The sequence below is a fragment of the Acomys minous genome (assembly GCF_964271855.1).
Source record: "Acomys minous genome assembly, chromosome: 7".
NCBI lineage: Eukaryota > Metazoa > Chordata > Mammalia > Rodentia > Muridae > Acomys > Acomys minous.
The window spans coordinates 8324124-8348707 of record NC_140488.1 but is presented as its reverse complement, the minus strand read 5'-3'; the positions used below and the strand labels follow the sequence as shown (position 1 = coordinate 8348707).

Genomic DNA, 24584 nt, shown 5'->3' with positions numbered 1-24584 from the left:
GTTTTGCAGGAGGAAGGTTCAATTTCTAGCACTGACATGCAAACTCACAAGCGTGTGGAACACTGCTTCCATGAAATGTGGCATCCTCTTCTGTCCTCTGGGGATACCAGGGACACGTGCAGAACACTTCACATGTAGACAACACAATAATACACCCTTAGTAGTCATCTCTGTCTCTCCTGACTAGAGAGGTGGAAGAGGCCCTGCCAAGAGCTCTAGGCCTCACCTTCCCATGATTCTACCCTGTGTGTGTGGAGGAACACGTGCAGAGGGCAGAGGTGAACTATGCCATACACATGCTGTGTCCTCTTTAACTCTAACACCAGGAGAGGCTTCCTGTCTGCACACTTTTCCTTTCCTGTTTGGGGGTGATGGCGATACACCCTTTCTGACTGTATGTGTTATCCTAGTGTTCAGTCACCGAGGAAACCCCAGCCCGTGTCCTCCATGCCAAGTCCAGCAGCACAGCAGCTTGGAGCAGTTTTCCCTTCTCCCAGCCCTAAGTCATTCACACCGCCCCAGGCCCTGTTCCTGGTTAGTTAATTCTGAGACCCATAAGGGCCTTGGTTTACTCCACCAACTTGGGGCTACTAGCTGAACGTGAGCCCTCTGCAACATTGCTGTACTTGTGCTGTGAAGGGAGTTCTCACCTGTCCTCCTGACAGGGTTGGGGCACTTGAGCGACACCATTTCCTAGAAGAGGGTGGACCAGTCTTAAGGCTGCCTGCTAACCCAGGACCTCTCACAAAGCAGCTGGTGCTCAGAAACAGCATGCAGAAAAATTGCTTTCACCTTCCCTTTGCCTTCACTGCAGTTGCCCAGAGCAGGAGACAAAAACTGAGGAAGCAATCGAGATCATTTTATTCTGTTTGTCAGAGAAAGGCCAAGGCCTTCCCCATTGCCTGGGAACGTCCACTTAGAATGCCGTGGTAGATTGAGAAATAGCACAACATAGAAGGAAGTCAATCTCATTTGTTTACACAATAATACCCTTCTCCTGAAGTGGATGAACAACAGCAAGGGCATTGGTAAATCCATTTGCAGACTTAAGACATCCCAGGTTCATGCGCCTTGTAGTAAAGGTAGCAACATTCTATAACAACAAGACAACCTCAAGCCACTCAGACAGGACAGAGTAGAGGGAAGAACAGAAGAGAGTGGTTCACACAGCTCCTCCCACCCTGTGTCACATGATGGTGTGGTACTTAGATGACTGACTCTGCCTGTACTGGGGTTGGATGGGAACTGCCCGTGTGGGAAGTAGAACGTGTGCAGGACAGAGCCAGAAGGGCCATCTGCCCGGCCCTCCTGGCCTAGACCCTGTCTATCTCCTCTCTCAAAGCCTCTGCATATCTAAAGGGGTAGGCTCTGGGATCCTGCTTAAAGATGCTGGCAAAAAACTTGAGTAATTTCATCTTGGTGGTTTCAGCGCGGGCCCTTGGACCGCATAGGAACTCAAAGGAAGGAGGATCGCTTTCAGGCTCCTGCCTGTCTTCCAGATACCCTTGCTGCACAAAATGCTCCGTGATGAGACATCTGGGCTCCCCGTACATGAAATGCTCACTGCCCACACACAGCCCCATGTTGTTCAGTACGCGCCACAAGGCCTGCTCACTAGCACAGTTGTCCTCTATGAAGATGATGCACAGCACGATTAGTAGCAGGCCTGTCTTGGGTACGCCTGGAAAACCATGCTGAGTGCCATGGTATGTGATCCCAAGGGCAAGAGCAACAGAGTAGATGTGGTCCAGGGCATTTCTTTCCACTATCTCCAGGCCAAAGAGCAGCCTCAAACAATCAGAGGCCTTAGAAAAGATGACAGGGTAGTTAGTATTCCTCGTAACCGCGGAGGACTATGTACAGAATCTGAGCCTTAGATGTCAGCTGCTTCCTAGTGTACTTGAGGAGAAGGAAGTGAACCACATCAATCCTCTTTCTGTTGAGGACACCTTGTGAGGGAGAGTGTGGGTCAGCCAGTTTTGTTACTAGTCTGCCAGAAGACTCAAGAGATGATGCCCTACTGACAGGGCCCCTGGCATAGTAAGGAGAGGAGGCTCTTAGGCCACTGGGGAGAGCCCAGCGTATTGCCAACAGATGGATGCCCTGAGTGGGTGGCAGTGGCCTCCACCTCACCTGCCTCAGCTCCTATGATGTGGCCAAGATCCAGGCCCCTTGCCCTGCTTTGGGACTGAGAGCTGTCTAGGAGGTTGCTTGTGTGTCTGCTGACAGTTGGATCCATGCTGATATTCTTGGGAACACAGGAATGGACTTGTTGCAGCTCAGAGGGATGAAGACTCACCGCCTGCAGGGGGAAGAGAAAGGGTGAGTTGAATCTGACACCTGAAGCTTGGGCAGCTCTCAAAACTTGTTGCCGTGTTTTTCCTGGGGGGTGCCCTATGCCCAAAGGACTCTGGGCCTGCGTGTGCCTTTGAGTGCAAGGATTCTCACTGTGGCACACTCCCACACCTGGCAATACTGTACCCTGACATGATGGCTGAGCCTGGCCATCATGCCCTGTGGTGGAATCTGCAGTGATGGCCACCTGGCCTGGCCTCCTCTCTGCTCTGTTCGGAGCTTCCAAAGTCCATCCAAAGTGCATCTTAGCTCCCCTTCCTGGAAAATCAGTTTTCCACGGCAAGAGTGGCAGCTCCCACTCAGGGTTCCCTAGGCATCAGCACAGAACCATGCATGCTTTATGCAGTCCTCTCTCTGGGGGACGGGGCCTTCTCACATGTTCATTAATGACCATGACAGCTTACCTGGTTGCCAATACCTACCTCCTCTGTCAAAGACGCCTGGCTCCCTCTTGCCTCCAATGGCACCCCATGCTCCAAAGGCTCATCTTCCTGAGAGAGGAGAGAGAAGTAAAGATGAATCAGCTCTGGAAATGCCTGGCAGGGGCGACTCAAGAGCGAAAAGTGTTTCTGCCTTGGTGGCGCTTGCCTTTAGTCCCAGCATTCAGGAGGAAAAGGCTGGTCGATTGTTGTGAATTCAAGGTCATTCTGGTCCACAATTTGAGTCAAGGACAGCCAAGGCTATACAGAGAGACCGTGACTCGAAATATGAGAAAATAAAAAGGTCAACATGGTGTGCCCCTGCGTTTTCCTGCAGATTCTAAAGACTAGCCTATCCACTCCCAGGAGCTCACCCCCAAAACTATTGCAGGAATTTAGAACGCTATGTCTACCTGTCACTCTTCCAGGAGTTTAACAACTGTTTTGAAAGCTACAAGGCCGTGTATGCAAACAGCATAGTATGGCAACAATTCTTAAGGCACCTCAGAAAATGGCTCTGAGTGGCCCCTCCTACCCAGTTCGCGAATAAGTGAAACCCAGCTTTAGCAACACTCTTCCCCTGAGTGCCTGAAATCAGAAACACCTGATTGACACTCTCCATTCCAGAAACCTGACAAAAGGGCTTCAACCACTGGGAACCAAGAGAGGACCTATCCCCAGATAGAGTGTCCCTTGCCTAAAGGTACAGACACTTCACAATAGCCTCGAGCTCTAGGGACCTGGAGGCCCTCACTCACTGGAAGTAGAGCCCCTTACATAAAGGTCTAAGAATTCCACAAAATGGTCTCAAGCCCTAGGGACCTGGAGCACCTCAGTCCCCAGATGTAGTGTCCCTTACCTAAAGGCACAGGATGCGAGGTAGCTTGATAGAAGTTGTTGGAAGCAGAGGGCATGGGACTGAGGCAGGGATCCCATGCTGCCCCACCATGGGAGGTAGTTTAGAGGATTGATACCAGCCCTGCCCCAGGTTAACTAAGGCTATTTTAAAATATAACATATGTCTTTGTCTTGCTTGCTTGCTAGCAGGACCTTTAGGCAATAAAGATAATTATTAAAACAATACTGTTATACCCATAGTCTGTTTCCTGTGGAGCTCTAAGGGGAAGCTGCTGTGGATGGCCTCTCTTAGGCATCTTGAGTTAGGGTGAGTGAGGTATCTCTGGGTGGTGATGACTATTACCTAGGATTTGAATCATATCAGCAGTTGGGGCCATCTTTGTAAGGCAAAAGGGATTCAAAGTTTGGACCTTCCCACAAGGACTGTGGCCATCTGAAGCTAAGAAAAATGAGGTGCCACAGTTCAGCTATGTACCGGTGTCCACCCTGCAAGGCAGGAAGTGTCTTTCTTACTTACAGGACCTCAGGATGAAAGGTGGGGCAGAGGAGTCTTTGGCCAGATTCATTCTGGTGGAAAGGTAAGACAGCAAGAGGAACAGGTAAGATGAATGCACATCAGGTGTACTTCAAGAAACCCTATTTTAGATAGGGATAGCTAGGTCATGTGCACATCATGCAAGATCGGTATGCCCCTCCGCCTCATGGCCCCCGGGGGTCAACAGATGACAGCACCAGCTCACTTATCCTGAGAGGTTTTAGGATCTCATGGAGGAGAGGAACTTGACCTGAGAAGGAGACATCTGTGAGGCTTGTGAGTTCCCAGGCTGGACACATCCAGGTGAGAAGTCCAGGGACTATTTAAAGAAACTCCAGGCCAGCACACAGGCAGGAACTCACAAAGCCTTCCCAGGACTGCTATTACACAAACAGCCTTGGGCAAGGCTCAGTCTGAGCCCCAGGCCCTCTTTCCTAGATGTAGTTGAGCAACTTGACCCAGCTCATCTGAGGAAAGGTCAGTGTGTCAAGATTCAAACTGAGAACTGACAGTTTCATTGTCCAAACAGAGGATTCCAGGACTCTCCCTGCCCTCCTGCAGCCGGACTGCTTCTTTACCCCTCAGCTGGTCAGCTATGCCTTATCATGACTGGTCTCCCCTTTAGGCCTATTTCTTAACCTTTGTCCCAGTGACCCTGAAATCCAATTTTAGTTCTTCTGGTCTCTCATTCCCTCCCTCTGACACCTGCCCTGAAGGCCCAATCACGGGTCCTCCTGAATCTTCTTTGCTGAGTTGGCCTGCTGTAGGGCCAGGTATTCCTGTAACTTGGTCTGTTTAGGGCCAGGTACTGTGCTCTAATGACCATTATCTGGATGGCACCTACCTTTTGCTTGGTATGAGGTGGGCACAAAGCACGACTGTTTATATAGAACTAAGCTTTTTTTTCCTTGTGGCGATTTGTCCCTCCTGCCAGAGAGTTGCCCTTGACTCAGCATTTCAGCCTATAAAGTGGGACAATGGGCAAAGTCATTCTCTTCTGTCACTTTTTTCCTGGTGACACTAGGGGCACTGTTATTGGGGCCTAGAAAGGCTGAAAAGCTAGTCAAAGGCTAGGTAATGGGGCACTTACCAAAAGCATCTGTTTAGCTGATCCAGTTGAAGAGGCAGGGAGTAGTCACATCAAGGAGACTGGTTTACATCAACTTCCAGCAGGTCCAGCTCTCACTGTTAGGTCCAAAGACATCTAGTTCCCCTTCACCAAAAGGAACCGCTTCCCTTCTGTCAGGCAAAATGGGGAGATAGCTTTGTCTGATGCCTATGAGCACAACAAACATCCTGCAGGCTTCCTGGCTACTTCAGTAGAACAAATGTCTGTTTAAAAGTGAGTTACAAAAAAACACACAGGAAAGTTTGTTCAGCATGGTTTCTGGGATCTTATTGAACTACTTACTACTCTGTGATTATCAGATTTTATCTGGGTGAAGCAATCTTTATTTTCTTTTATAGATAGGGTTTCTTTCTTTCTTTCTTTATTTCTTTTCTCCTCTCCTCTCTCTCTCTCTCTCTCTCTCTCTCTCTCTCTCTCTCTCTCTCTCTCTCTCACATGCGCGCGCGCTTTTTCTCTTCCTTCTTTTGTCCTGTGTGTAGACTTGTATGTCCTAGACTCATGTTTTAGTCCTGGCTGGCCTTGAACTCACCTAGATCTGTCTGCCTCTGTCTCCCTTAGTTCTGAGATCACAGGCTTGCACCATGACACCTGGCCCTAAAATCTCTTTTTATTGTTACACAAAAAAGGTGTCACTGCCTTTAATCCCAGCACTCACTCAGGGATTGCCAAAGCAGCTGGAAATTTGTGAGACCAAGACCTGCCTGGTCTACACAGTGAGTTCCAAGACAACCAGGCCAAAACCAGAAAAACTCTGTCTCGAAATAAGAAAAGGTATCTTTTGTGAGTTAATTTCCACATACACAAAGTTCCTATTTGATCTACAGGCTATCTGGAAAGAGCCATCACCTCAGGCATATGTGAATTCCTGGGTTGCCAGACAGGTCAGAGCACTGGGTTTACGCAAAGGCTCTGAGAAACTTTCAAGACAATAACACAAAGACTCTGAGATAATGATCACTGACCAAAGGCAACTTCACAGCTTAGCTGCTGTCACTCCAGATTCAGGCTAGATACAATGGGTCTGCTAAAATTCTGCTGTGCACTAGCCCTTTTGTTCTGATCCCAATTCCTAGAAGGTAGGTCCCCAGTAGCCCTGAGGACTCAGAGACACATGGCCAGAAATGTACAGCCTCGCCCCATCTAATTGTTATGGTGTGACTAACTGCATTCTGGCTCCTCTTAGCTGTCCAGAAGAGCGAGGAGGGCAGGTCTCACGGGGAACAGAAATGAGTACCTCATGCTGGTCTGGCTTGGGGCTGCTAGCCAGGGCAAGGGGAGGTTTCTTCTCTCTGGGTCAAGGACCACAGGAAGCAGCATGCATCTAGGTAGATAATAATTTTATCCAGCTGTCCTCTCCTCTCTGGAAAACTCTGAAGTAGAATCCACAGGCTGATTTCCACTGGGAAGGACAAGAGGGAAGGGAAGGGGCTTGTTCCTACAACAAGACACACTGTATATATTTATTCCAGTATCTTCATCCATTGTTGCAGTGGGGGTGCTAGTGTTATTATCTGAGGTGCCTGGAGCATGGACCATGCCTCCTTGTTAGGGCCAGTCTGGAGGCCCTCCCTCACCCTTCACAGCACACATTCTGGTTTTTGGGAAACTAAGCACCATTTTGTGATGTTCCTGGAAGGGAGATGGGCTCCCCATGCTTACTGAGGGGAGGTGAGTACTTTAGGAGAGGTGGTCCCCTAATGAGGCAGCTGATACCCTTGGTCAGCCAAGAACCAAGTGGGGCCCACAATGATAAACAGGAACCACATGGACACACAGGCCCCATATGCTCCTTGACTAGGGCCATTGCAAAGGTGCCACATTGAGGCATTCCCCATGGGAAAGAGGACTGCCTGAATGACAGGATAAAACTAGGTCCCAAGGGGGGGCTGTGGAAGGTTGGCTGTGTTTAGGGTGACTCCAGGAGTATAGTTCAGTGGCTGTGGTATGTGCTGCCCCAGAGCAGGTCTTCTTGTGGGAATGAGCCCCTTCCCCTCCCTCTAGTCCTTCCTGGTGGAAGTCAGCCCATGGGGTCTACTTCAGAGTTTTCTAGAGAGGAGACGTCACATGACTTTCTTGGTCAATGTGCAAGTCAGGGCGTCAGAGCCCAAGCACACAGGCCTAAAGGGTGAAGCAAGTGTGCATCTTGTGCTGGGTCCTAAAGCAAAGTTCACAGTGACTGTGGTCATAAACCCCCTCAAACCTCTGCATCCCCATCTACATCCATGGGGATGTCTGAAACCATGACATGGGGGTGCCAGGAGCCAATTTATGAGGTTCCTGAAGGGAAGGAGCCTTGATGTTTATCCAGCATTCTGGGGACTTGGGGAAGGGGTCAGAGCCCTTTTGTGACACAAGTATTCCAGTATCCTGGGACTTGATGGGGATTCCATATTGTTCCATGCCCAACAGGGAGAGGGTGACGGTGAGGGAAATAGGCAGGTGATATCTTTGATGTGTTCTTCGATTCGGTTTGGGAGTTTTTTTTCATCTATGTTGATAAGGGAAATTGGCCTGAAATTGTTTTTCTTCGATTGGTCTTTGTGTGTTTTAAGTAGCAGAATGACTGTGGCCCCATAGAGTGAGTTTGGCAATGTTCCTTCTGTTTCTATTTTGTGCAATAGTTTGAAGAGTATTGGTATTAGCTCTTCTTTGAAAGTCTGGTAGAATTCTCAGCTAAAATCTGGCCCGGAGGCTTTCCTGCCCTCCTCCCTGGTTCAGAGACATTCAATGACTGCTTCTTTTCCTTAGGGGTTTTGGAGATATTTAACTTGTTTTCGTCTTCTTGATTTAGATTTGGTAAATGTAATCTACCAAGAAAATTGTCCATGTCGTTTAGACTTTCCAATTCTGTAGATTATGGCGTTTTGTAGTAATAATTGATATTTCTTTGGGTTTTTTTTTCCCAGTGTGTGTTGTTATGTTCTGTTTTTCCTTTCTGATTTTGTTGATTTGGATATTTTCTCTCTGCCTTTTAGTTAGTTTGGCTAAGTGTGTGTCTTTTGTCTATCTTGTTGTCTTTCTTAAAAGACTGCCCCTTGATTCTGTTCATTCTTACTCTTGTTCTCTGTTTCTAATTTGTTGACTTCAGCTTGAGTTTGATTATTTGGAGCCATCTACTCCTCTTGGGTGTGTTAGCCTCTTTTGTTGTAAAAGTTTCCAGAGGAGCTGTTAAGTGGCTAGTATGGAATCTCCCCAATTTCTGTATGAAGGCGCTTAGTGCTACGAACTTTTTTCTTAGTACTGCTTTCATTGTGTCCCATCAGCTTGGGCATATTATGCCTTTATTTCCATTGAATTTTAGACAGTCTTTAATTTCTTTTTCATTTCTTCCCTGTCCTAGTTGTCACTGAGTAGGGAGTTGCTCATTTTCCATGATTGTGTAGGGTTTTTCTTATTTCTGTTGTTGAGATCCATCTTAATCCATGGTGATTTGAGAAAGTACAATGAGTAATTTCAATTTTTTGTATACGGTTTGCTTTGTGACCAACTATATACTGACCACTTTCGAGAAGGTTCCATGGGTGCTAAGAGAAAGACTATTCTTTTGTGCTTCGGTGAAAAGTTCTGTAGATAATCATTGGGTCCACTGGATTCATTCCATATGTTGATTTCATTATTTCTCTATTATGTTTCTGCCTCAGTGGTCTGTCCATTGCCTAGAGTAGGGCACTGAATTCTCCCACAATTGAGGTGTCTACATCATTGTATGATTTTACCTTTAATAAAAATTGTGTTCTGATTTTACTATTGCTTTTTGTTTCCGTTTTTTAAAAAATAAATCTGGGTGTCCTTGTATATTTGTCAAAGATGTTCTGAATTGGAATGCCCTCTTGGTAGGCTTTTCCTTTCATGAGAATGGCGTATTCTTCCCCATCTCTTTTCATTAATTTTGGTGGAAATTCTATTGCTTCATGCTGTAATACTCTATTAAAGAGCTGCCTCTGGAGTTGGATTAGACACTCTGTCTCCCAATCCAAGCACGCTTGTTTTAAAATGTTCTCCAATATACCTGGTCTGGTTCAGGAGACCATCTGACACTAGGACAAAGATAGAAAACAAAGCTAAACAGCCCTAGAAAAAAAACCTATGTGACTTCAAAGTGCTAAAATATAAGCTGTACCTTAGGATCTTAAAGGAAAAATTCTTATTAATATGTATTTATTATTTAGACAGCATGTGTGCCTGCACGCCAGTAGAGGGCACCAGATCTCACTATATATGGTTGTGAACACATATTTAGTAGCTGGAAATTGAACTCAGGGTCTCTGAGCCAGGACTTGTAGTCTTATTGAATATCATTCATAATCCCTAAAGGAAACTGAAACAACCTGATGTTACCATTTTCTGAGTTCCTATAGATGTTGGGTTTTTATAGTTTCCTGTTTAATGCCATCTAGGATACGGAAATTATATTATTCTACAACTGAATGGCTTATATGACAAATACGGAATAACCTTTTCAGGGTATCTGCCTGCATCTGCAGACACTCACAAACGGGTTAAAATGTGAAATAAAACCCTCAGTCTAAACTATCCTGTTTGGAAGGACCAAACAAACTCCCTTTTGAAAAAGAGACTCCATTTTGCAAAGGAAACTCCATTTTGTGTTCAACCTATCTGAAAGCTGAACCCAGATTCCAGACTAAGCACACACAAGCCTAAACAGAAAAAATATTCCCTGGCCACACAATCAGCTCACCTTGGGAAAGTCCAAACACACTCTCTGTTCCTCAAGCTCAGCAGCTAGGGTCTGGCACATAGCAACAACCAATTAGGAGAGGCCAGCCCAAAGTTCCTAATGCCCCCATGACTGCTTCAGCCAATCTTTTCTATAAGCCAACTTCCCCCTACACCTATTACCCAACCATGAAACTCTAAGTCTTGTAGCTCTCTGCTTGCAGCTTTTCTGCCCAGATGTCATCCAATCCTATACTGTAGAACCCATTTCTTTGTCTAAAACCTTTATTTAATAAGCCCTCTCAACTGAGACTCCAGGCTACTTCCCTGCACCTGCGGCATCAGCGCATTGGAGGTGTTTCCTGGGTTTGACCCTGCAATATAAAGAGATCTTTTCCACTGCATTTGGACTCGCTTCTTGGGTGGTTTGTTCAGAGAGTCTCTCAAAATTTGGGCATAACATTGTTAATAACTCCAAATATGCCTACTTGAGATAGCCAGAGCTGGACTCGTGAACACTTAATATTCCTTCCAAAAAGGAGATAGGTAAGACGATTGGCCCTTCCTAGGAATATCCAGTCTAAATCCAGCCCACCTAGGATAGCACTCACAGCCCCACCCACAAGAGTTGCTGCAGCACACACAAACAGGTTCCCTCTTCTCCACTGCATTCAGTAGTTTTGTCAATACTTTAAACTTCACCCAGCCCTCAATGTGTCCATCAACTGGCAAGACCAGAGGCAGACCTGTCACTGCTCAAAGCTCCTAGCTCTACCCAGTATGCCAACATCATCAACCTCAGCTGCACCTCAGCATCAAGCCCCGCCTTCCACTACTACCTAAGTCATCACAGCCCCACTCACAACACCTCCAGCACAAGCTACCCAAGGAGAGACAGCTTCTGTCCCGCCATACATACACACATCTACAGCTCCTTAGCTCAGCACTCACAGCTTCTCCTTGAAAATGTACAACACTTCACCACCCCTACAGACAGGCTTCTCCACCCATGGGTCACGACCCCCACACCAGCTATGTATGTTGTGGTACCATTCCTAACAGTGGCAAAATTCCAGTTGTGAAATAGCAACGAAACACATGCAGGACTGCATTAAAGAATCCCAGCATTAGGAAGGTTGAAACCCACTGCCCTTCCCTGACCTTTGCAACCACAGCCCCCACCCACTACTCTATCTCAGCAGGTCACAGTGCCCCACTGCTACAGGTGTTCTCTGCCAAATGAAGGTCAAGTGAGGATTCAGCCTTCTGACCCCTCCTCAAAAAGTGACCACTCACATCATAGCCTTGGCCTGGTCCTCAAAAGAGGAAAGGTGAGCTTTGAGGCCTCAAGAACACATGGACTTGGCAGGCATCATGGGATCCTCAAGGGCCCCTTGGACGATAAACTCCTCCTTTTTTTCACCTAATGAAACAGTTGCCCAGGGTAATAATCTTTGGAAGAGCATATGTTCCTGTGTATAGCCCGAAGGAAGCCCTCAGTGGTATACATATGTGACTCTCTGTGTTATAACCTCTTACGAAGCTGAGTGGAATGCTTCCATAGTGTGCCTGCTTATAAGTTGAGCACAGAATCCCTCAATGGAATAGCTGCTTTGGAGTTATCCACAGTCCTGTGGTGACCTCACTAATCTCCTTGGTTCGACAAGCCAAACTAAATGGAATTCTTCTTTGTTATGTGTCTTCTGTGTTTGGGGTGGACCATCCCTTCTGCCCAGCTCCTCGGTAACAGTCACCTGGCACAGGAGACCTAAAAGAAACTGACAGAGTAAAAGAGAGGGTTGCAGTGCAGTATCTGCCAGGGGAATCTAGGCAGGAGCATCCTCCTCTGTGAGGCCTGCAATGGCGCATCCCCTAGCTATGGTGATAGTTTTATGGCCACTGCTACAGCTAATAAAGCCTGCACGTTCGGCTCAGCAGTTGGCTCAGAGTAATCTTGCCTGACTATGGAAGAATTGCAATGGAAGTGGACATGAGGAAGGTGTCCACCTATGACACAGCAGCAAAAGTGGGGACTCAGGAGCTCTGGGTTCCTAGAGCTTGAGACCATTTTGTGGAATTCTTTGACCTTTATATAAGGGACTCTACTTGCAGGGACTGAGGGCCAATGGGACCTTAGTGCTCGAGGCTATTTTGTGAAGAGTCTGTACCTTTATGTAAGGGTCTCTACTTCAAGTCCTTTTTCTATCTTCTGTCCTGCTCTGATCAATTTCTACCCAACTTATAATTGGAAACACTCTTGTATGCCAGATGGTCTAATGAGCTCCCATCAATCCAAGCAGAGCACCTGTTGCTCTCAAAATGACCTGTGGCATTTAAGCCAAAGGGCTGACTCTAGAATGTGGGATTTGACCCTCCCATTTCAGGTTCATAGGTGTTTTTTCTTTCTCCATACATCCTTTAACCCCCTCTCCTGGGTCAGTCAGTCAGAATAGCCTTCTGGCTCTGTGACAGGGACAAGGAGAACAGAGCAGCCTAAGAGATAAATACAAAAAAATAAAGGCTAAAACTGAGCTGGTAGCATGTCCTTGAAGAGAGTTACAATGTATCCTTCCTCTCTTCTCCACCCACCCTATCAACTACCTATGAGATCAATTTCCTGGACCCAAAGAGATGTTTATGTTATGATTTTGATGTTTTGATTAGTTTAATTTTGATACAGTTTTACAGGATACATAACAGCAGTGTAGTACTTCCAAAAACTAACAGTTTATGGCTGACAAATTTCAACAACAACAACAAAGTTAAAGTTGCTAGGGATAAGGAGCTGCTAAAGGTAGGTAGCCTCTGTTGGATCTCAATTTCCTAGGGAATAGTTAGTTGTTCCAAGCAGGCCTTCTCAGGAAATTTTATATAAAGTTGGGATGGGGCTTTCGCTATAGTACTATTAAATCTCATGGAGTAAATAAAAAAAATGTGATGCAGATAAACTAAAAATATTTTGATAAACAAGGGTTTGTATATTTAAAGATTGAGAGAGATACATATTTGAAAAAAACACCAAGAGGCCTTCTCATAACCTATAAAATCCCAATTAAGTTATTTAAAGTACAAAGAGGATGGATAAGCTATATAAGACATATGAAGAACAAAAATTAAAGGCAATATTATGCTGTTAAAGTTCATAAGGTCCAAGTTAAGCAATTAAAAACAGGCTGTGAAGTATATCAAATAAAAGTTTTAAAATATCTGACTCTCATTACATAATAACTGAAAGTATCAGACTGATATAACTGATCTTCTGGGTGATATTTATGTGCTGCTTTTCACTGCTCTCTTGAAAGATTCTGGCATATCATCAACTATCCCTATTTGTTTGTCATTGGGAGGTCCCTAATGTGTCCCTTGCATCTTAATGACCTATAAGGCTTATGGCTTTGGGGTCCATGGAGACCGATATATAGTGTTTAAAAGACCACTTCATTCATCACTTGAATTTTCCAGTTTCTAACAACCCACAGGTTGCCTAAGCAGATAGATAGTCCCCAGGTTGCAATAAAGAGCCAATGCTCTGCTTACAAAGCACAATCCCCCTTTGGGTGCTATGTTCCATGGCTCTAACATGGTCTGTGGTTCTAAAGGACTCTGTGCCTCTGGATGGACAACAGGAGGGACTGGTTGAATTGTCCTGGGCGTGCCCACCTGGTCGGGGTTGATATCCTGAGATCCCCTCATTGAACCCCATCCTATTATAATGTCTTAAAAAAAAAGACTCAACTAGACCTTTGGCTGTTAGCCACAGCTCTGGACCTCTTGATCATCTATGGGACTTTTAGAGAGGAAAAACAACTGTAACGTGTTTGGAATCAGTGCTTATGTTAGCCCTCCACATATGTTATTTATTCAGAAAATCCCTGTGCTCCAAAACATAGGGAATGTTTCCAAATTATTTGTATCAGCTGTTTCTCTCTAATTATATAGATTTCCCATCCAAACTAGCCAAAGATACATTGTACTAGTTACAGGATTTAATCTGCTTTACAACCCTCCACCTCCATTCAATATTGTGATTATAATACGTGTATTGATAATTCTTTTCACAGTGCTGGAAGGTATTTGTTGGTTGGAGGACATAGAAGTCTCTTGAATATTCAGACACCAGTAAACTCATCTGGACTTTAAAAATAAATAATAATAATTAAAAAGGAGAGAACTTCTGAGGCCTGGCCTGATCAACCGAGGCTTTCCCTGAGGCCCTGACCTATGGACAAGGCACTATATCCTTCTTCTCAAAATTAGGATCCTATTTATCAGAGCCAGTAATAGCCTGGGGCCAGGCCTTGGGAGCTTTCCACCCAGAAGCACTGATGTATGGGGAAGGAAGGAATGTAGCTCATTCTCTAAAACCAGAATTATGCATAGTAAAGCTGGTAATGGCGTGGGGCAGGGGCCTTGGAGGAGCTCTGGCTCCACATCCTGTGACCTCAAGTCTTCTGATCACAAGGGGCTGTGATTACCAGAACAAAGGTCACTATGTGCTCAGTCTATAATGCTCTGGAGTGCCCTGTCTTTCCACTGTGATTCCCCTGTGTAACTTTGCACAGCTTCCTGCTGACTGTGTCCCACTGTATGATAACATCTGCTGACTTTGTCCCATCTCTCCACTGGAATTGGTGTATATGATGTAGTACTTCTTATAAACCTGCTTGGCCTAATTAGACAAAGATGTAGCGAGATTTTTGCTGTCTTAAAAAACCCAGTTATGGTATGTAAATATCTTTGGGTTTTAATCCCAGGCCTGGGCTATGTGGCTGCTTCAGATTGTCCACAGCAACAGACTATTTGCCTCCTGTGTGCTTGGCAGGGCTGCAGTTCTGCCAACTGAAGATAGTTTAATTCTGGGGACTCTAGAGAGGGGATAAAAAGACCAGAGTCTCAAGGGAGCAGGCCTGGCTCTTTGTCCTGCTGCTGCTTTGTCACATGGTCATGAGAAAAGAGGTGATAAGTAGATTTTGGAAGCCAGGTGCTGTGGTGCAGGCCTGTAATCCCAGCACTTGTGGGGGGCAGAGACAAGCAGATCTCTGTGAATATGAGGGAGTCCAGGACAGGCAAGGCTATACAGAGAAATCCTGTCTTGAAAAACCAACCGATCAAAGAAAATAATATTAAGAAAAAGATAAAGGAGGATGAGGATGAGGAGGAGGAGGAGGATGAAGAGGAGGAGGAAGAAGAAGAAGAAGAAGAAGAAGAGGAAGAGGAAGAAGAGGAAGAAGAGGAAGAAGAGAGGGATGAGCAAGGCTCTCGATCCAGGGCTCCTCAGGTCCTCAGGGTTGAGATATCCCTTTCTAGCAGCAGCAGCAGCTGGAGAAGGAGCCCCCAGAAGAGTTTTGAGAAGGAAAGCTGGAAGACCTTTCTTTGCCAGCTCTGCTCTGGAGAAGACTGGAAAATCATGGTAACTTACAAAGCTTTTCCTTGTTTCCCACTTTTTGTGAAGAGAACCTCTTCCTATCTACACACCCCATTAACAATGTGCTTCAAGCTCCTCATTCACAGACAGTGTTGTTTACTAAAGGGTAAAAGACTTTGACAATGCACTCCAGTTTGTCCCTTTAGATGTCTGAAGACAGGCAGTCAGGTAGGCAGAGGAGAAGCCAGTTTATGTCACATACATGTATTGTAAGGCCCCTCTCTCAGCCAGCCTGGGAACATGACCCAGGCAAGCTTGGGAAAATGACCCAAAAAGAATTGCAGGCCAGCTCAGCTTCAGGTTCTGAGATCAAGGTGGCCAACCAAGATAAACAATTTCAACTAAGGTAAACAATTACCATCTGGAAATTCTCTGAAATCTCCCCAACACCCCTCTTTGCCAAGAACAGCTCCCGAGACCAATAACCCCTGCAGTAGCCAATAATAATTAGACAAGCACCCCTAGCGACCACCAGAGCCAATCCTAACATAGGGCATGCAGCCCCTCCTAACCTTTGTGGTTTTAGCCTTTAAAAAGTCTGTAACAGTGACTCGTGGTGTGCCTCCCCCCCTCCCGGGTGAGTGCTGAGTCCCCCTGACGCGCATCAGCAATAAACCTTGTGCTTTTGCATCAACACTGTGGTCCTCAAGTGGTCTCTCGTGACGACCCCCTACTACCCGAGTGGACTCTAGGGTCTAACAGTATCACCACCTTACACATGAGTCATTTCTCTTTACTGGGGTCCTGCCACAGCACAGCACACCTTTCACCAGTCACTTCTGTCATTCTCTGCATCACAAAAAAGACCAGTAGGATGTCATGTGTTCAGTACAGCTGTGTTTCCAATTGGCTAGCCTAATCCATTTTGTTTTACATCTATGGCTACTTCATCTTCCAGAGGGACAAGCCAGAGCTCCTGGGGAATACTGTGGGGAGCAAATTGACTAATGTGGCTGTGGTGAGCGAGGCACAATCTCCATTGACAAGAGCAAGGCCACATCCAAAAATGGATGAGGATTTTACCTCCCAGACATTCCCCTCTGAAACATAAGGCCAAGAAAGATGGCATGAAGTCCCAACAGGGGTTTCCCAACACACAGACACCTGCAGGCATCCTTTCCCCAGGGCCTTCTAGTACACTGAAAAAGAGCAACATCCCTGTAAGTGCCCCCTGGCAACTGCCCACCTCAGGAGACAAGTGGCCTGAGCAGAGATGGCACATCTGATCATGGGACGGTTCCTCCATCGGATACTCGTAAGATCGAAGGGGCAGTGCCTGCACCAGGTAGCTCCACAGCATACCTCTGGTACGTGATGTCCATACCTCTGGTACGTGATGTCTAAGTAGACTTGCCATTCCATCATGAAAGCTGACCTCTCAACCATATCCCTAAGAGAGGCCACTGAGGAGGAAGAGGAGGAGTGAGAGGAAGTGGAGGAAGGGGAGGAAGAGGAGGAAGAGATGGACAAGGAGGAGCAATACACAGATAACACAAGTATAATCTGCGCACCATTCAAAAAGAAAACAAGCTCATGTAAGCCCAGTGCACTAAAGACTGGGAAAAAGTCACCATTTTTTGAAAATAGGCCAGTTTCAGTTCTTACTACATTAAAACAAATCTCGTGGTGCTAAATAAACATCTTAAAGTTGAGCCAAGAGTCTGCCTGCTATGCTATCTGACCCTTGGAACTAATCTGAAGGCCCAGGCTTCCACACCCTTGGGTCAGCCTTGCCCTTCCATGGACAGCAGCCACAGTTTTATGCCCTCAGCAAACTGGATGCATGAGGCTATAGCTACAGACCTGGTGGTGTCTCCTCACACTGCTCAGGTATCTGGAAGCACGAGATTCCATTCTCCTGGGTCCCTTCCCTCTGCAGATGTTGTCAGGAAGTTTCTGAGCAGCAGCCCAGGGTCAGAGCAAAGCATCCCTTAGCCCTGTGTAAGCACACCTCAAACTATTGCTTGTCTGCTAAGAGATGGACACTACTGTACCCTGGGTTGCTAGATGCAGGCCTTTCCTCACATCGCTTTGGGGTAGGAAATTGCCTGACACATGAGGAAGACAGACGCTAGAAACTTTGTAAAGGAACCTGCAAAGGCTTGCTACAAAATGTCCTCCACTTAAGATATTATTATTTTTTTTGGCTTATTGAGATAGGGTTTCTCGTGGTAGCCTTGGCTGTCCTGGACTCCCGTTGTAGACCAGATTGGCCTGGGACTCACAAAGATCTGCCTGTCTTTGTCTCCAAGGTGCTGGGATTGCAGCTGTGTGCCATCTCACCTGGCCACCTAATACATGTTCGTCAACCTCAAGGAATCAGAGCTATATTTACTATTTGTAAGATAAGAAATAGCTGGATGAGAGCCAGCCTTCCTTGCTCGGGAAAACTCTCCACAGAGCTCTTGCACTGCAGAAGGATTGGGGGATTTCCCTGTTCATCACACATTTGCCTGGGCATCAGTGTCGACTCAGTGCCTGGCCCTGGACTTGGCACCTGGTCTTCTGGATGCTGTTCATACACTACATGTGTCTGGGCTGGAATAACAACATGAGGAAGCACACATGATGTGGGGGGCGGGGCACAGACACTAACTGCTGTTTATCTGTGCAATCCACACTGCAGCAGGAGATCTTTAGTACTGAGGGTATTTTCTTGCAGTTCTCCATTTCCCTAAATACTGAGATACTTGGGGCCATGTCAACAATGTTGGGGGCACCACAGGAGGGAGAGCCTCTTTACCATCCCCATCATGAGGGCATGACAGTCTGGATGGGTCTGGGAACAGCACGGAGTGGGCCATGTTCTGCAAACCAATGGTGGCTCAATGTTGCCTTGCCTTTAGAGTCTGCACTGGGAGAGGGAGCTGACAGGGCCTTTACTTAGCTGCCTTCTCAGTACCATTTCACCCCGGCTCCTCTGAGCCCTCAGTGGACACACGGTCCTCCCCAAGTGAGGAGAAGTCCATTTTGGAATATATCCTGCTCCTCTCTCCTAGGTATGGGCTTCTAGTATGGGCTTTGGGGTCTGAAACTTTGTTCTGGTGCCTCAGCTGCAGCCTGGTGAGTACCGATTGAGCTTCCAGCTCCACACAACCTTGTAGGCTGCTGAGAGTTCTGAGCACAGCAAACACAGCCTGATGATGAGAAACTGCGGATCTAAGGACAGAGACCTGCCCTCCTCGCACTTCTGGAAAGCTAAGAGGAGGCAGAATGCAGTTGGTCACACCATAACAATTAGATGGGGCGAGATTGTACATTTCTGGCCATGTGTCTCTGAGTCAGGGCTCCTAGAGACCTACCTTCTAGGAATCGGGGTCAGAACAAAAGGGCTAGTGGGCAGCAGATTTTTAGCAGACCCATTGTATCTAGCCTGAATCTGGAGTGACAGCAGCTAAGCTGTGAAGCTGCCTTTGGTCAGTGATCATTATCTCAGAGTCTTTGTGTTATTTATTGTCTTGAAGGTTTCTCAGAGCCTTTGCAAAAACCCAGTGCTCTGACCTGTCTGGCAACCCAGGAAATCTCATATGTCTGAAGTGATGGTTCTTTCATGATAGCCCCTAGATCAGATAGGAACTTTGGCTGTGTAGAAATTGACTTGCAAAAGATGCCTTTTCTTACTTCGAGACACGGTTTCTCTGTTTTAGGCCTGGTTGTCCTGGAACTCACTCTGTAGACCAGGCAGGCATTGACCTCATAGAGTTCCACCTGCTTTGGCATCCCCCGAGTGAGTGCTGGTGTTAAGTGCAGTGGTACCTTTTTTATGTAACAATAAAAGGTGATTTTAGGGCCAGGTGTCATGGTGAAAGCCTGTGATCTCAGAACTAAGGGAGCCAGAGGCAGGCAGATCTAGGTGAGTTTGAGGCAAGCCAGGTCTAAAATGTGGATCTACGACAGACAAGGGTACACAGAGGAAGCTTATCTTCGGAAAAAAGAAATAAAAAGGAAGGAGAGAGAGAGAGAGAGAGAGAGAGAGAGAGAGAGAGAGAGACAGAGACAGAGACAGAGACAGAGACAGAGAGAAGAGAAAGAAAGAAACCTTATCTATGAAAGAAAATAAAGATTGCTTTACCCAAGTAAAATCTTATAATCACAAAGTAAGTCATTCAATGAGATCCCAGCAACCATGCTTAGTAATCCTTCCTGTGTTTTTTTTTTTATAACTCACTGACTTTTAAGCAGACATTTGTTATACTGAGGTAGCCAGGAAGCCAGCATGAGCTTTGTTGTGCTCATAGGCATCAGACACAGCTATCTGCCCATTTTGCCTGACAGAAGGGAAGTGGTTCCTTTCGGTGAAGGGGAACTAGATGTCTTTGGACCTAAGAGTCCAGAATTTGTTGAGCAAAAGGGGAAGCATGGAATCTTCTGCAAATGCTTCTCAGCTGAATTTAGGGTTGGTACTGGAGGCAGTGACCTCAGAGTGAGTCAGCAGGCAGGACAATCAGAGGACTGACTGTCTCTATGCTGATGTCAACTCACACAGTTGTGACACCTGAATAGGGCAAGGGGACACTCCCTCCTCTGTGTTCCCTCAGGCATGGCCACTTCTTTTGGCAGGACCTTGTGGGGACCTTTCTCTAGAAACCTCCATCCTATCCAGTGAGTGCCTCTTCCCCTCCCCGACCCCAGATTGTCAAACTGCACAGACAGGCACAAGAGCACCAAACCCCAGGTTTGCATGTGCTGTCCTTAAGCAAAACAACTGCCTGGCATGTTGTTGAGAAGCAGCAGAGCATCAATGTCAGTGGAGTTTCAGGGCACACAGGCCATGTGACCTGGGCCTCCTCACTGAGCTCACAGCCTAATGGCAAGAAGGGGAGGGCCCAGGAGGAGCAGCACAGAGCTTGCTACCTGCCTGCCTCCACACTCAGGAGGAAGGAGTAAGAGTAGGTGGCAGGAGGTGGGGCTGGCCCAGCACTGCTTGAGACCCTCCAGGAGGGAGATCACAGCCACAGGAGGGCAAAGGGCACAAACTCTGCTCCAGAGTTTCCTTGTTTCCTTCCTTTCAAGTGGATTCCAAGGCTTTCAGACTTAGGGTCCCATTCTGGGCTGAGCCTTGTGGTCACCAGGCAGCAAAGGCCTCCAGTTCACAGTGTCATGGCCATGCATTGAGGATCAGGCCAAAAGAACCCCACACCAGGTGAGGGGATGCACAGCACCACAGAGTACCATTGGTCAGGCCTGAGCCAGCTGCTCCTGTAAAACTGTTGAGGGAAGTTTTCAACCATCCACTCAGGTGCCTTTGTCCAGCCCTTGACACATCTATTCTTTTCTTTTTCATTTTGCATTCCAACATTACTTTTTTCTTTTTCTTTTTTTTTTTCCCAGAGACAGGGTCTCTCTGTGTATCCTTGGGTATCCTGGACTCACTTTTTAGACCAGGCTGGTCTTGAACTCAGTTCTCAGTCTGCCTCTTCCTCCTGAGTACTGAGATTTGAGGGTCGATCTTCTGCAGACATACAGTCTGTAAGATCACTGGAGCAGGCTGCTCTAACAATTAGGGACACTATTGAATCAGGCACATCCTGAGGACCTGGTAAAGAGGACAGGGGCAAGGGTCCATAACAGCAGGCCAAGAAAGAAGTCAAAAAGGTGTGTCAGGGGATGGGCCAGGGCTGAATAGAGGATGAGTCTGTGAGAAAACTTGGAAGTAAGGATAGGGTGCCCTGCAGAGAAAGGACTGTTGCTGGTCTTGTGGGTGGGGCTGTGACTGATGAGGTCATAGTGGTAAGCTGGTCTTGTATCCTAGGGTGGAAGGGTGGGTGGATCTGGACCTATTAAGTGTTAGAGAAGGAAACTTTGTGCACTGTGGAATCCCTTGGGAACAGGTGCTGGCAGGGGAGGGGGAGGGGCGGTGTTCAGGAGTGCTAACAGCTGAGGCAGGGAGGTAGACAGAATGAGGCAGAGGTGTGAGGGCCAACTTGGATGTGTTGGGCCCACTAAATTACTAGGGAAGCAGGAAGTGGTGAGGTGTTGGGGGCGTGGCTATGGATCCTGCAGTGTGGAGGTAAGGGGCAGCCAGGGTGGGAGGCTAGGTGATCTCCTACAAAATTGGGCTGGGCTCTGGATCTTGACCTGAGAGGGGGCAGGGTCACCCTAAAAGCAGGATGGGGCTGTGTAGGTGTATACTAGTGTGAGGTTGTGAGAGCTGACTGAAGAGTGGTGGGCTGAGCTCTCTTGCTGATGCAGGGCTTGATTGAGGTAGTCTGGCCTTTAGCTCAGTGCTGGATTGTGTCAGTATAACTTTTGATACTTACTGCGTGTTGGTGGGACCCGCCGAAGGAGAAGAGTGTCCAAGGGCTGTTTCTGCTGTGGAAGTTGTTGTGGGCTGGGCTGTGTGAGTGGTGAGATAAGTGAGCAGGGAATGCAGAGCACCAGGCCAAGGTTATGATGTGAGTGGTCACTTTCTGAGGAGGAGGCAGAAGGCTGAATCCTCACTTGACCTTCATTTGGCAGAGAACACCTGTAGCAGTGGGGCACTGTGACCTGCTGAGATAGAGTAGTGGGTGGGGGCTGTGGTTGCAAAGGTCAGGGAAGGGCAGTGGGTTTCAACCTTCCTAATGCTGTGACTCTTTAACAAAGCCCCTCATGTGTTTTGTTGCTATTTCACAACTGGAATTTTTCCACTGTTACAAATGGAACCTCAACATACATAGCTGGTGTGGGGGTCGCGACCCATGGGATGAGAACCCTGTCTGTAGGGGGGGGGTGAATCATTGTACATTCACAGGGAGAAGCTATGAGAGTCCTGAGTTAAAGAGTTATAGGTGCTGGTGGGGGGACAGACGCTGTCTCTGCTGCCTTTGCTTGTGCTGGAGGTGTTGTGAGTGGGGCTGTGATGACTTAGGTAGTAGTGGAAGGCGGGGCTTGATCCTTAGGTGCAGCTGAGGCTGATGATGTAGGCATAGTGGGCAGAGCTTGCAAGCCAAGGTAGGAGCTTTGAGCAGTAACAGGTCTGCCTCCTGTCTGGCCAGCTGATGGACAAGATGAGGGCTGGGTGAAGTGTAAAGTGTTGGCAAAACTACTGAATGCAGTGGAGAAGAGGGAGACTGTTTGTGTGGGCTGCAGCAACTCTTGTGGGTGGGGCTGTGAGTGCTTTCCTAGGTGGGCTGGATTTGGACAGGATATTCCCAGGAAGGGCCAATCGTCTTCCCTATCTCTTTTTTGGAAGGAATATTAAGTGTTCACGAGTCCAGCTCTGGTTATCTTAAGTAGGCATATTTCGAGTTATTAACAATGTTATGCCCAAATTTTGAGAGACTCTCTGAACAAACCACCCAAGAGCGGAGTCCAAATCAGTGGCAAGGATGTCTTTATATTGCAGGTTCTAACCCAGGACACACCTCCAATGCGTTGATGCAGCAGGTGCAGGGAAGTGGCCTGGAGTCTCAACTGAGAGGGTTTATTAAATATAGGTTTTAGACAAGGAAATGGGTTTTACAGTATATGATTGGATGACATCTGGGAAGAAAAGCTGCAAGCAGAGAGTTACAAGACTTAGAGTTTCATGGTTGGGTATTAGATGTAGTTCAAGTTGGCCTACAGAAAGATTGGCTGAGGCCGTCATGGGGGCATAAGGAACTTGGGCCTGGCCTTTCCTAATTGGTTGTTGCTATGTGCCAGACCCCCTGCTACTCAGCTTCACCAGCAGAGAGTATATTTGGACTTTCCCAAGGTGAGCTGATTGTGTTGTCAGCAAATATTTTTTTTCTGTTTAGGCTAGTGTGTGCTTAGTCTGGAATCTGGGTTCAGCTTTCGGATAGGTTGAACACAAAATGGAGTTTCCTTTGCAAAATGGAGTCTCTTTTTCAAAAGGTAGTTTGTTTGGTCCTTACAAACAAGATAGTTTTGACTGAGGGTTTTATTTTATATTTTAACCCATTTGTGTGTGTCTACAGATGCAGGCAGATAGCCTAAAAAGCGTATTCAGTATTTGTCATATAAGCCATTCAGTTGTAGAATAATATAATTATTCCTTTCCTAGATGGCCTTAAACAGAAAAGTATAAAAACCCAACATCTGCAGGAACTCAGAAAATGCTAACATCAGGTTGTTTCAGTTTTCTTTAGGGATTTTAATGATATTCAATATGACTAGAAACCATGGCTCAGAGACCCTGAGTTCAATTTCCAACAACTAACTATGTGCTTCAGAACCATCTATAGTGACATCTGCTGCCCTCTTCTGGCGTGCAGGCACACATGCTGTCTAAATAATAAATACATGACAAAGCAGGTAGCCTGAGCAATTCAACATCAAAGACTGCTTCAGCTACTATTTCCTCAAGAAATTGCATGCCTGTTGACTTTAAAAAGGGCTAGTCCCAAGGATCAATCAAAAAAAGACTGGACAAAACAGATACCGCTAGCTTTTGCAGCGCTTGGCCAACATCTTATTTTTCTATGGTTACCCAAAAGATGTTTTCCCCCAAACAGCAAAAAGTAATTTTAAGAGAACGATGTCCCCATTCCCAATATGTGGGGTGGTGGTTTTTGGTGGGTTATCGATGTCCATTTTTGCCTAGGGGGGTTAGTTGTAAGTTAATAAAAGTTTCATTTAAGGATTTCTTCTATCATTCTTTCTCCCTTATTTTTCTATCTTATCTAACATTAGGGAATAAAGGGTGAAGAAGGGACAATATAAGGAAAGAATATAAGGGAGGGTATAGATTTATAGAATAAAAAGTAGATTATTGAATCTGCTGGCCTCAAATAATTTATATTGGTATTCAAATATTTCATATTGGTATTGAAGATTGACAGGAATTTAAGTTTTTTCTTTTTCAACATTTGCTTTATGTATTGTATATGGTATGTTAATGGAAACTTAAATTGTATATTGTACACTGGTAGAAACTTAAGATCATTTTGTTTGACATTTATGTAATGTTTTATACATGTACAACTTATCTGAACAGGTGAAATATAACTGTTACAACTTGCTCAGTACGGTCAGAGATAGAAATTGTTAGTTGGTTACTTATAAATCTGACTAGATAATAAATTACTTAATTATAGAATAAGCTTTATTAAGTTTTTGTATATGTTTCCAAAGGAATAGATTGATGATGGATAGAATAGATACATTGTCTTCAAACACTTCAGAGATCCACAGAAAATGGCATTTAATAATAAAGGGCTTTTATGACAGAGAGACACATCTGTTCCTGGCAGCACCTCGAGT

The 24584-nt window shown here is 46.2% G+C and overlaps 2 pseudogenes across 2 annotated transcripts in view; both read right to left on the bottom strand.

Moving 5' to 3' along the window:
• LOC311601301 (actin, cytoplasmic 2-like) overlaps nt 1–24584 on the bottom strand; it is a 473705-nt pseudogene that overhangs the window by 258186 nt on the left and 190935 nt on the right. The gene's annotated exons all lie outside the window — the stretch shown is intronic.
• Nucleotides 1062–19118, bottom strand: LOC311601949 (melanoma-associated antigen 10-like; annotated as a pseudogene). The gene is made up of 3 exons: nt 19068–19118; nt 2228–2302; nt 1062–2103 (listed from the first exon to the last, which is right to left on the bottom strand). The product of its transcript is annotated as a melanoma-associated antigen 10-like (transcript).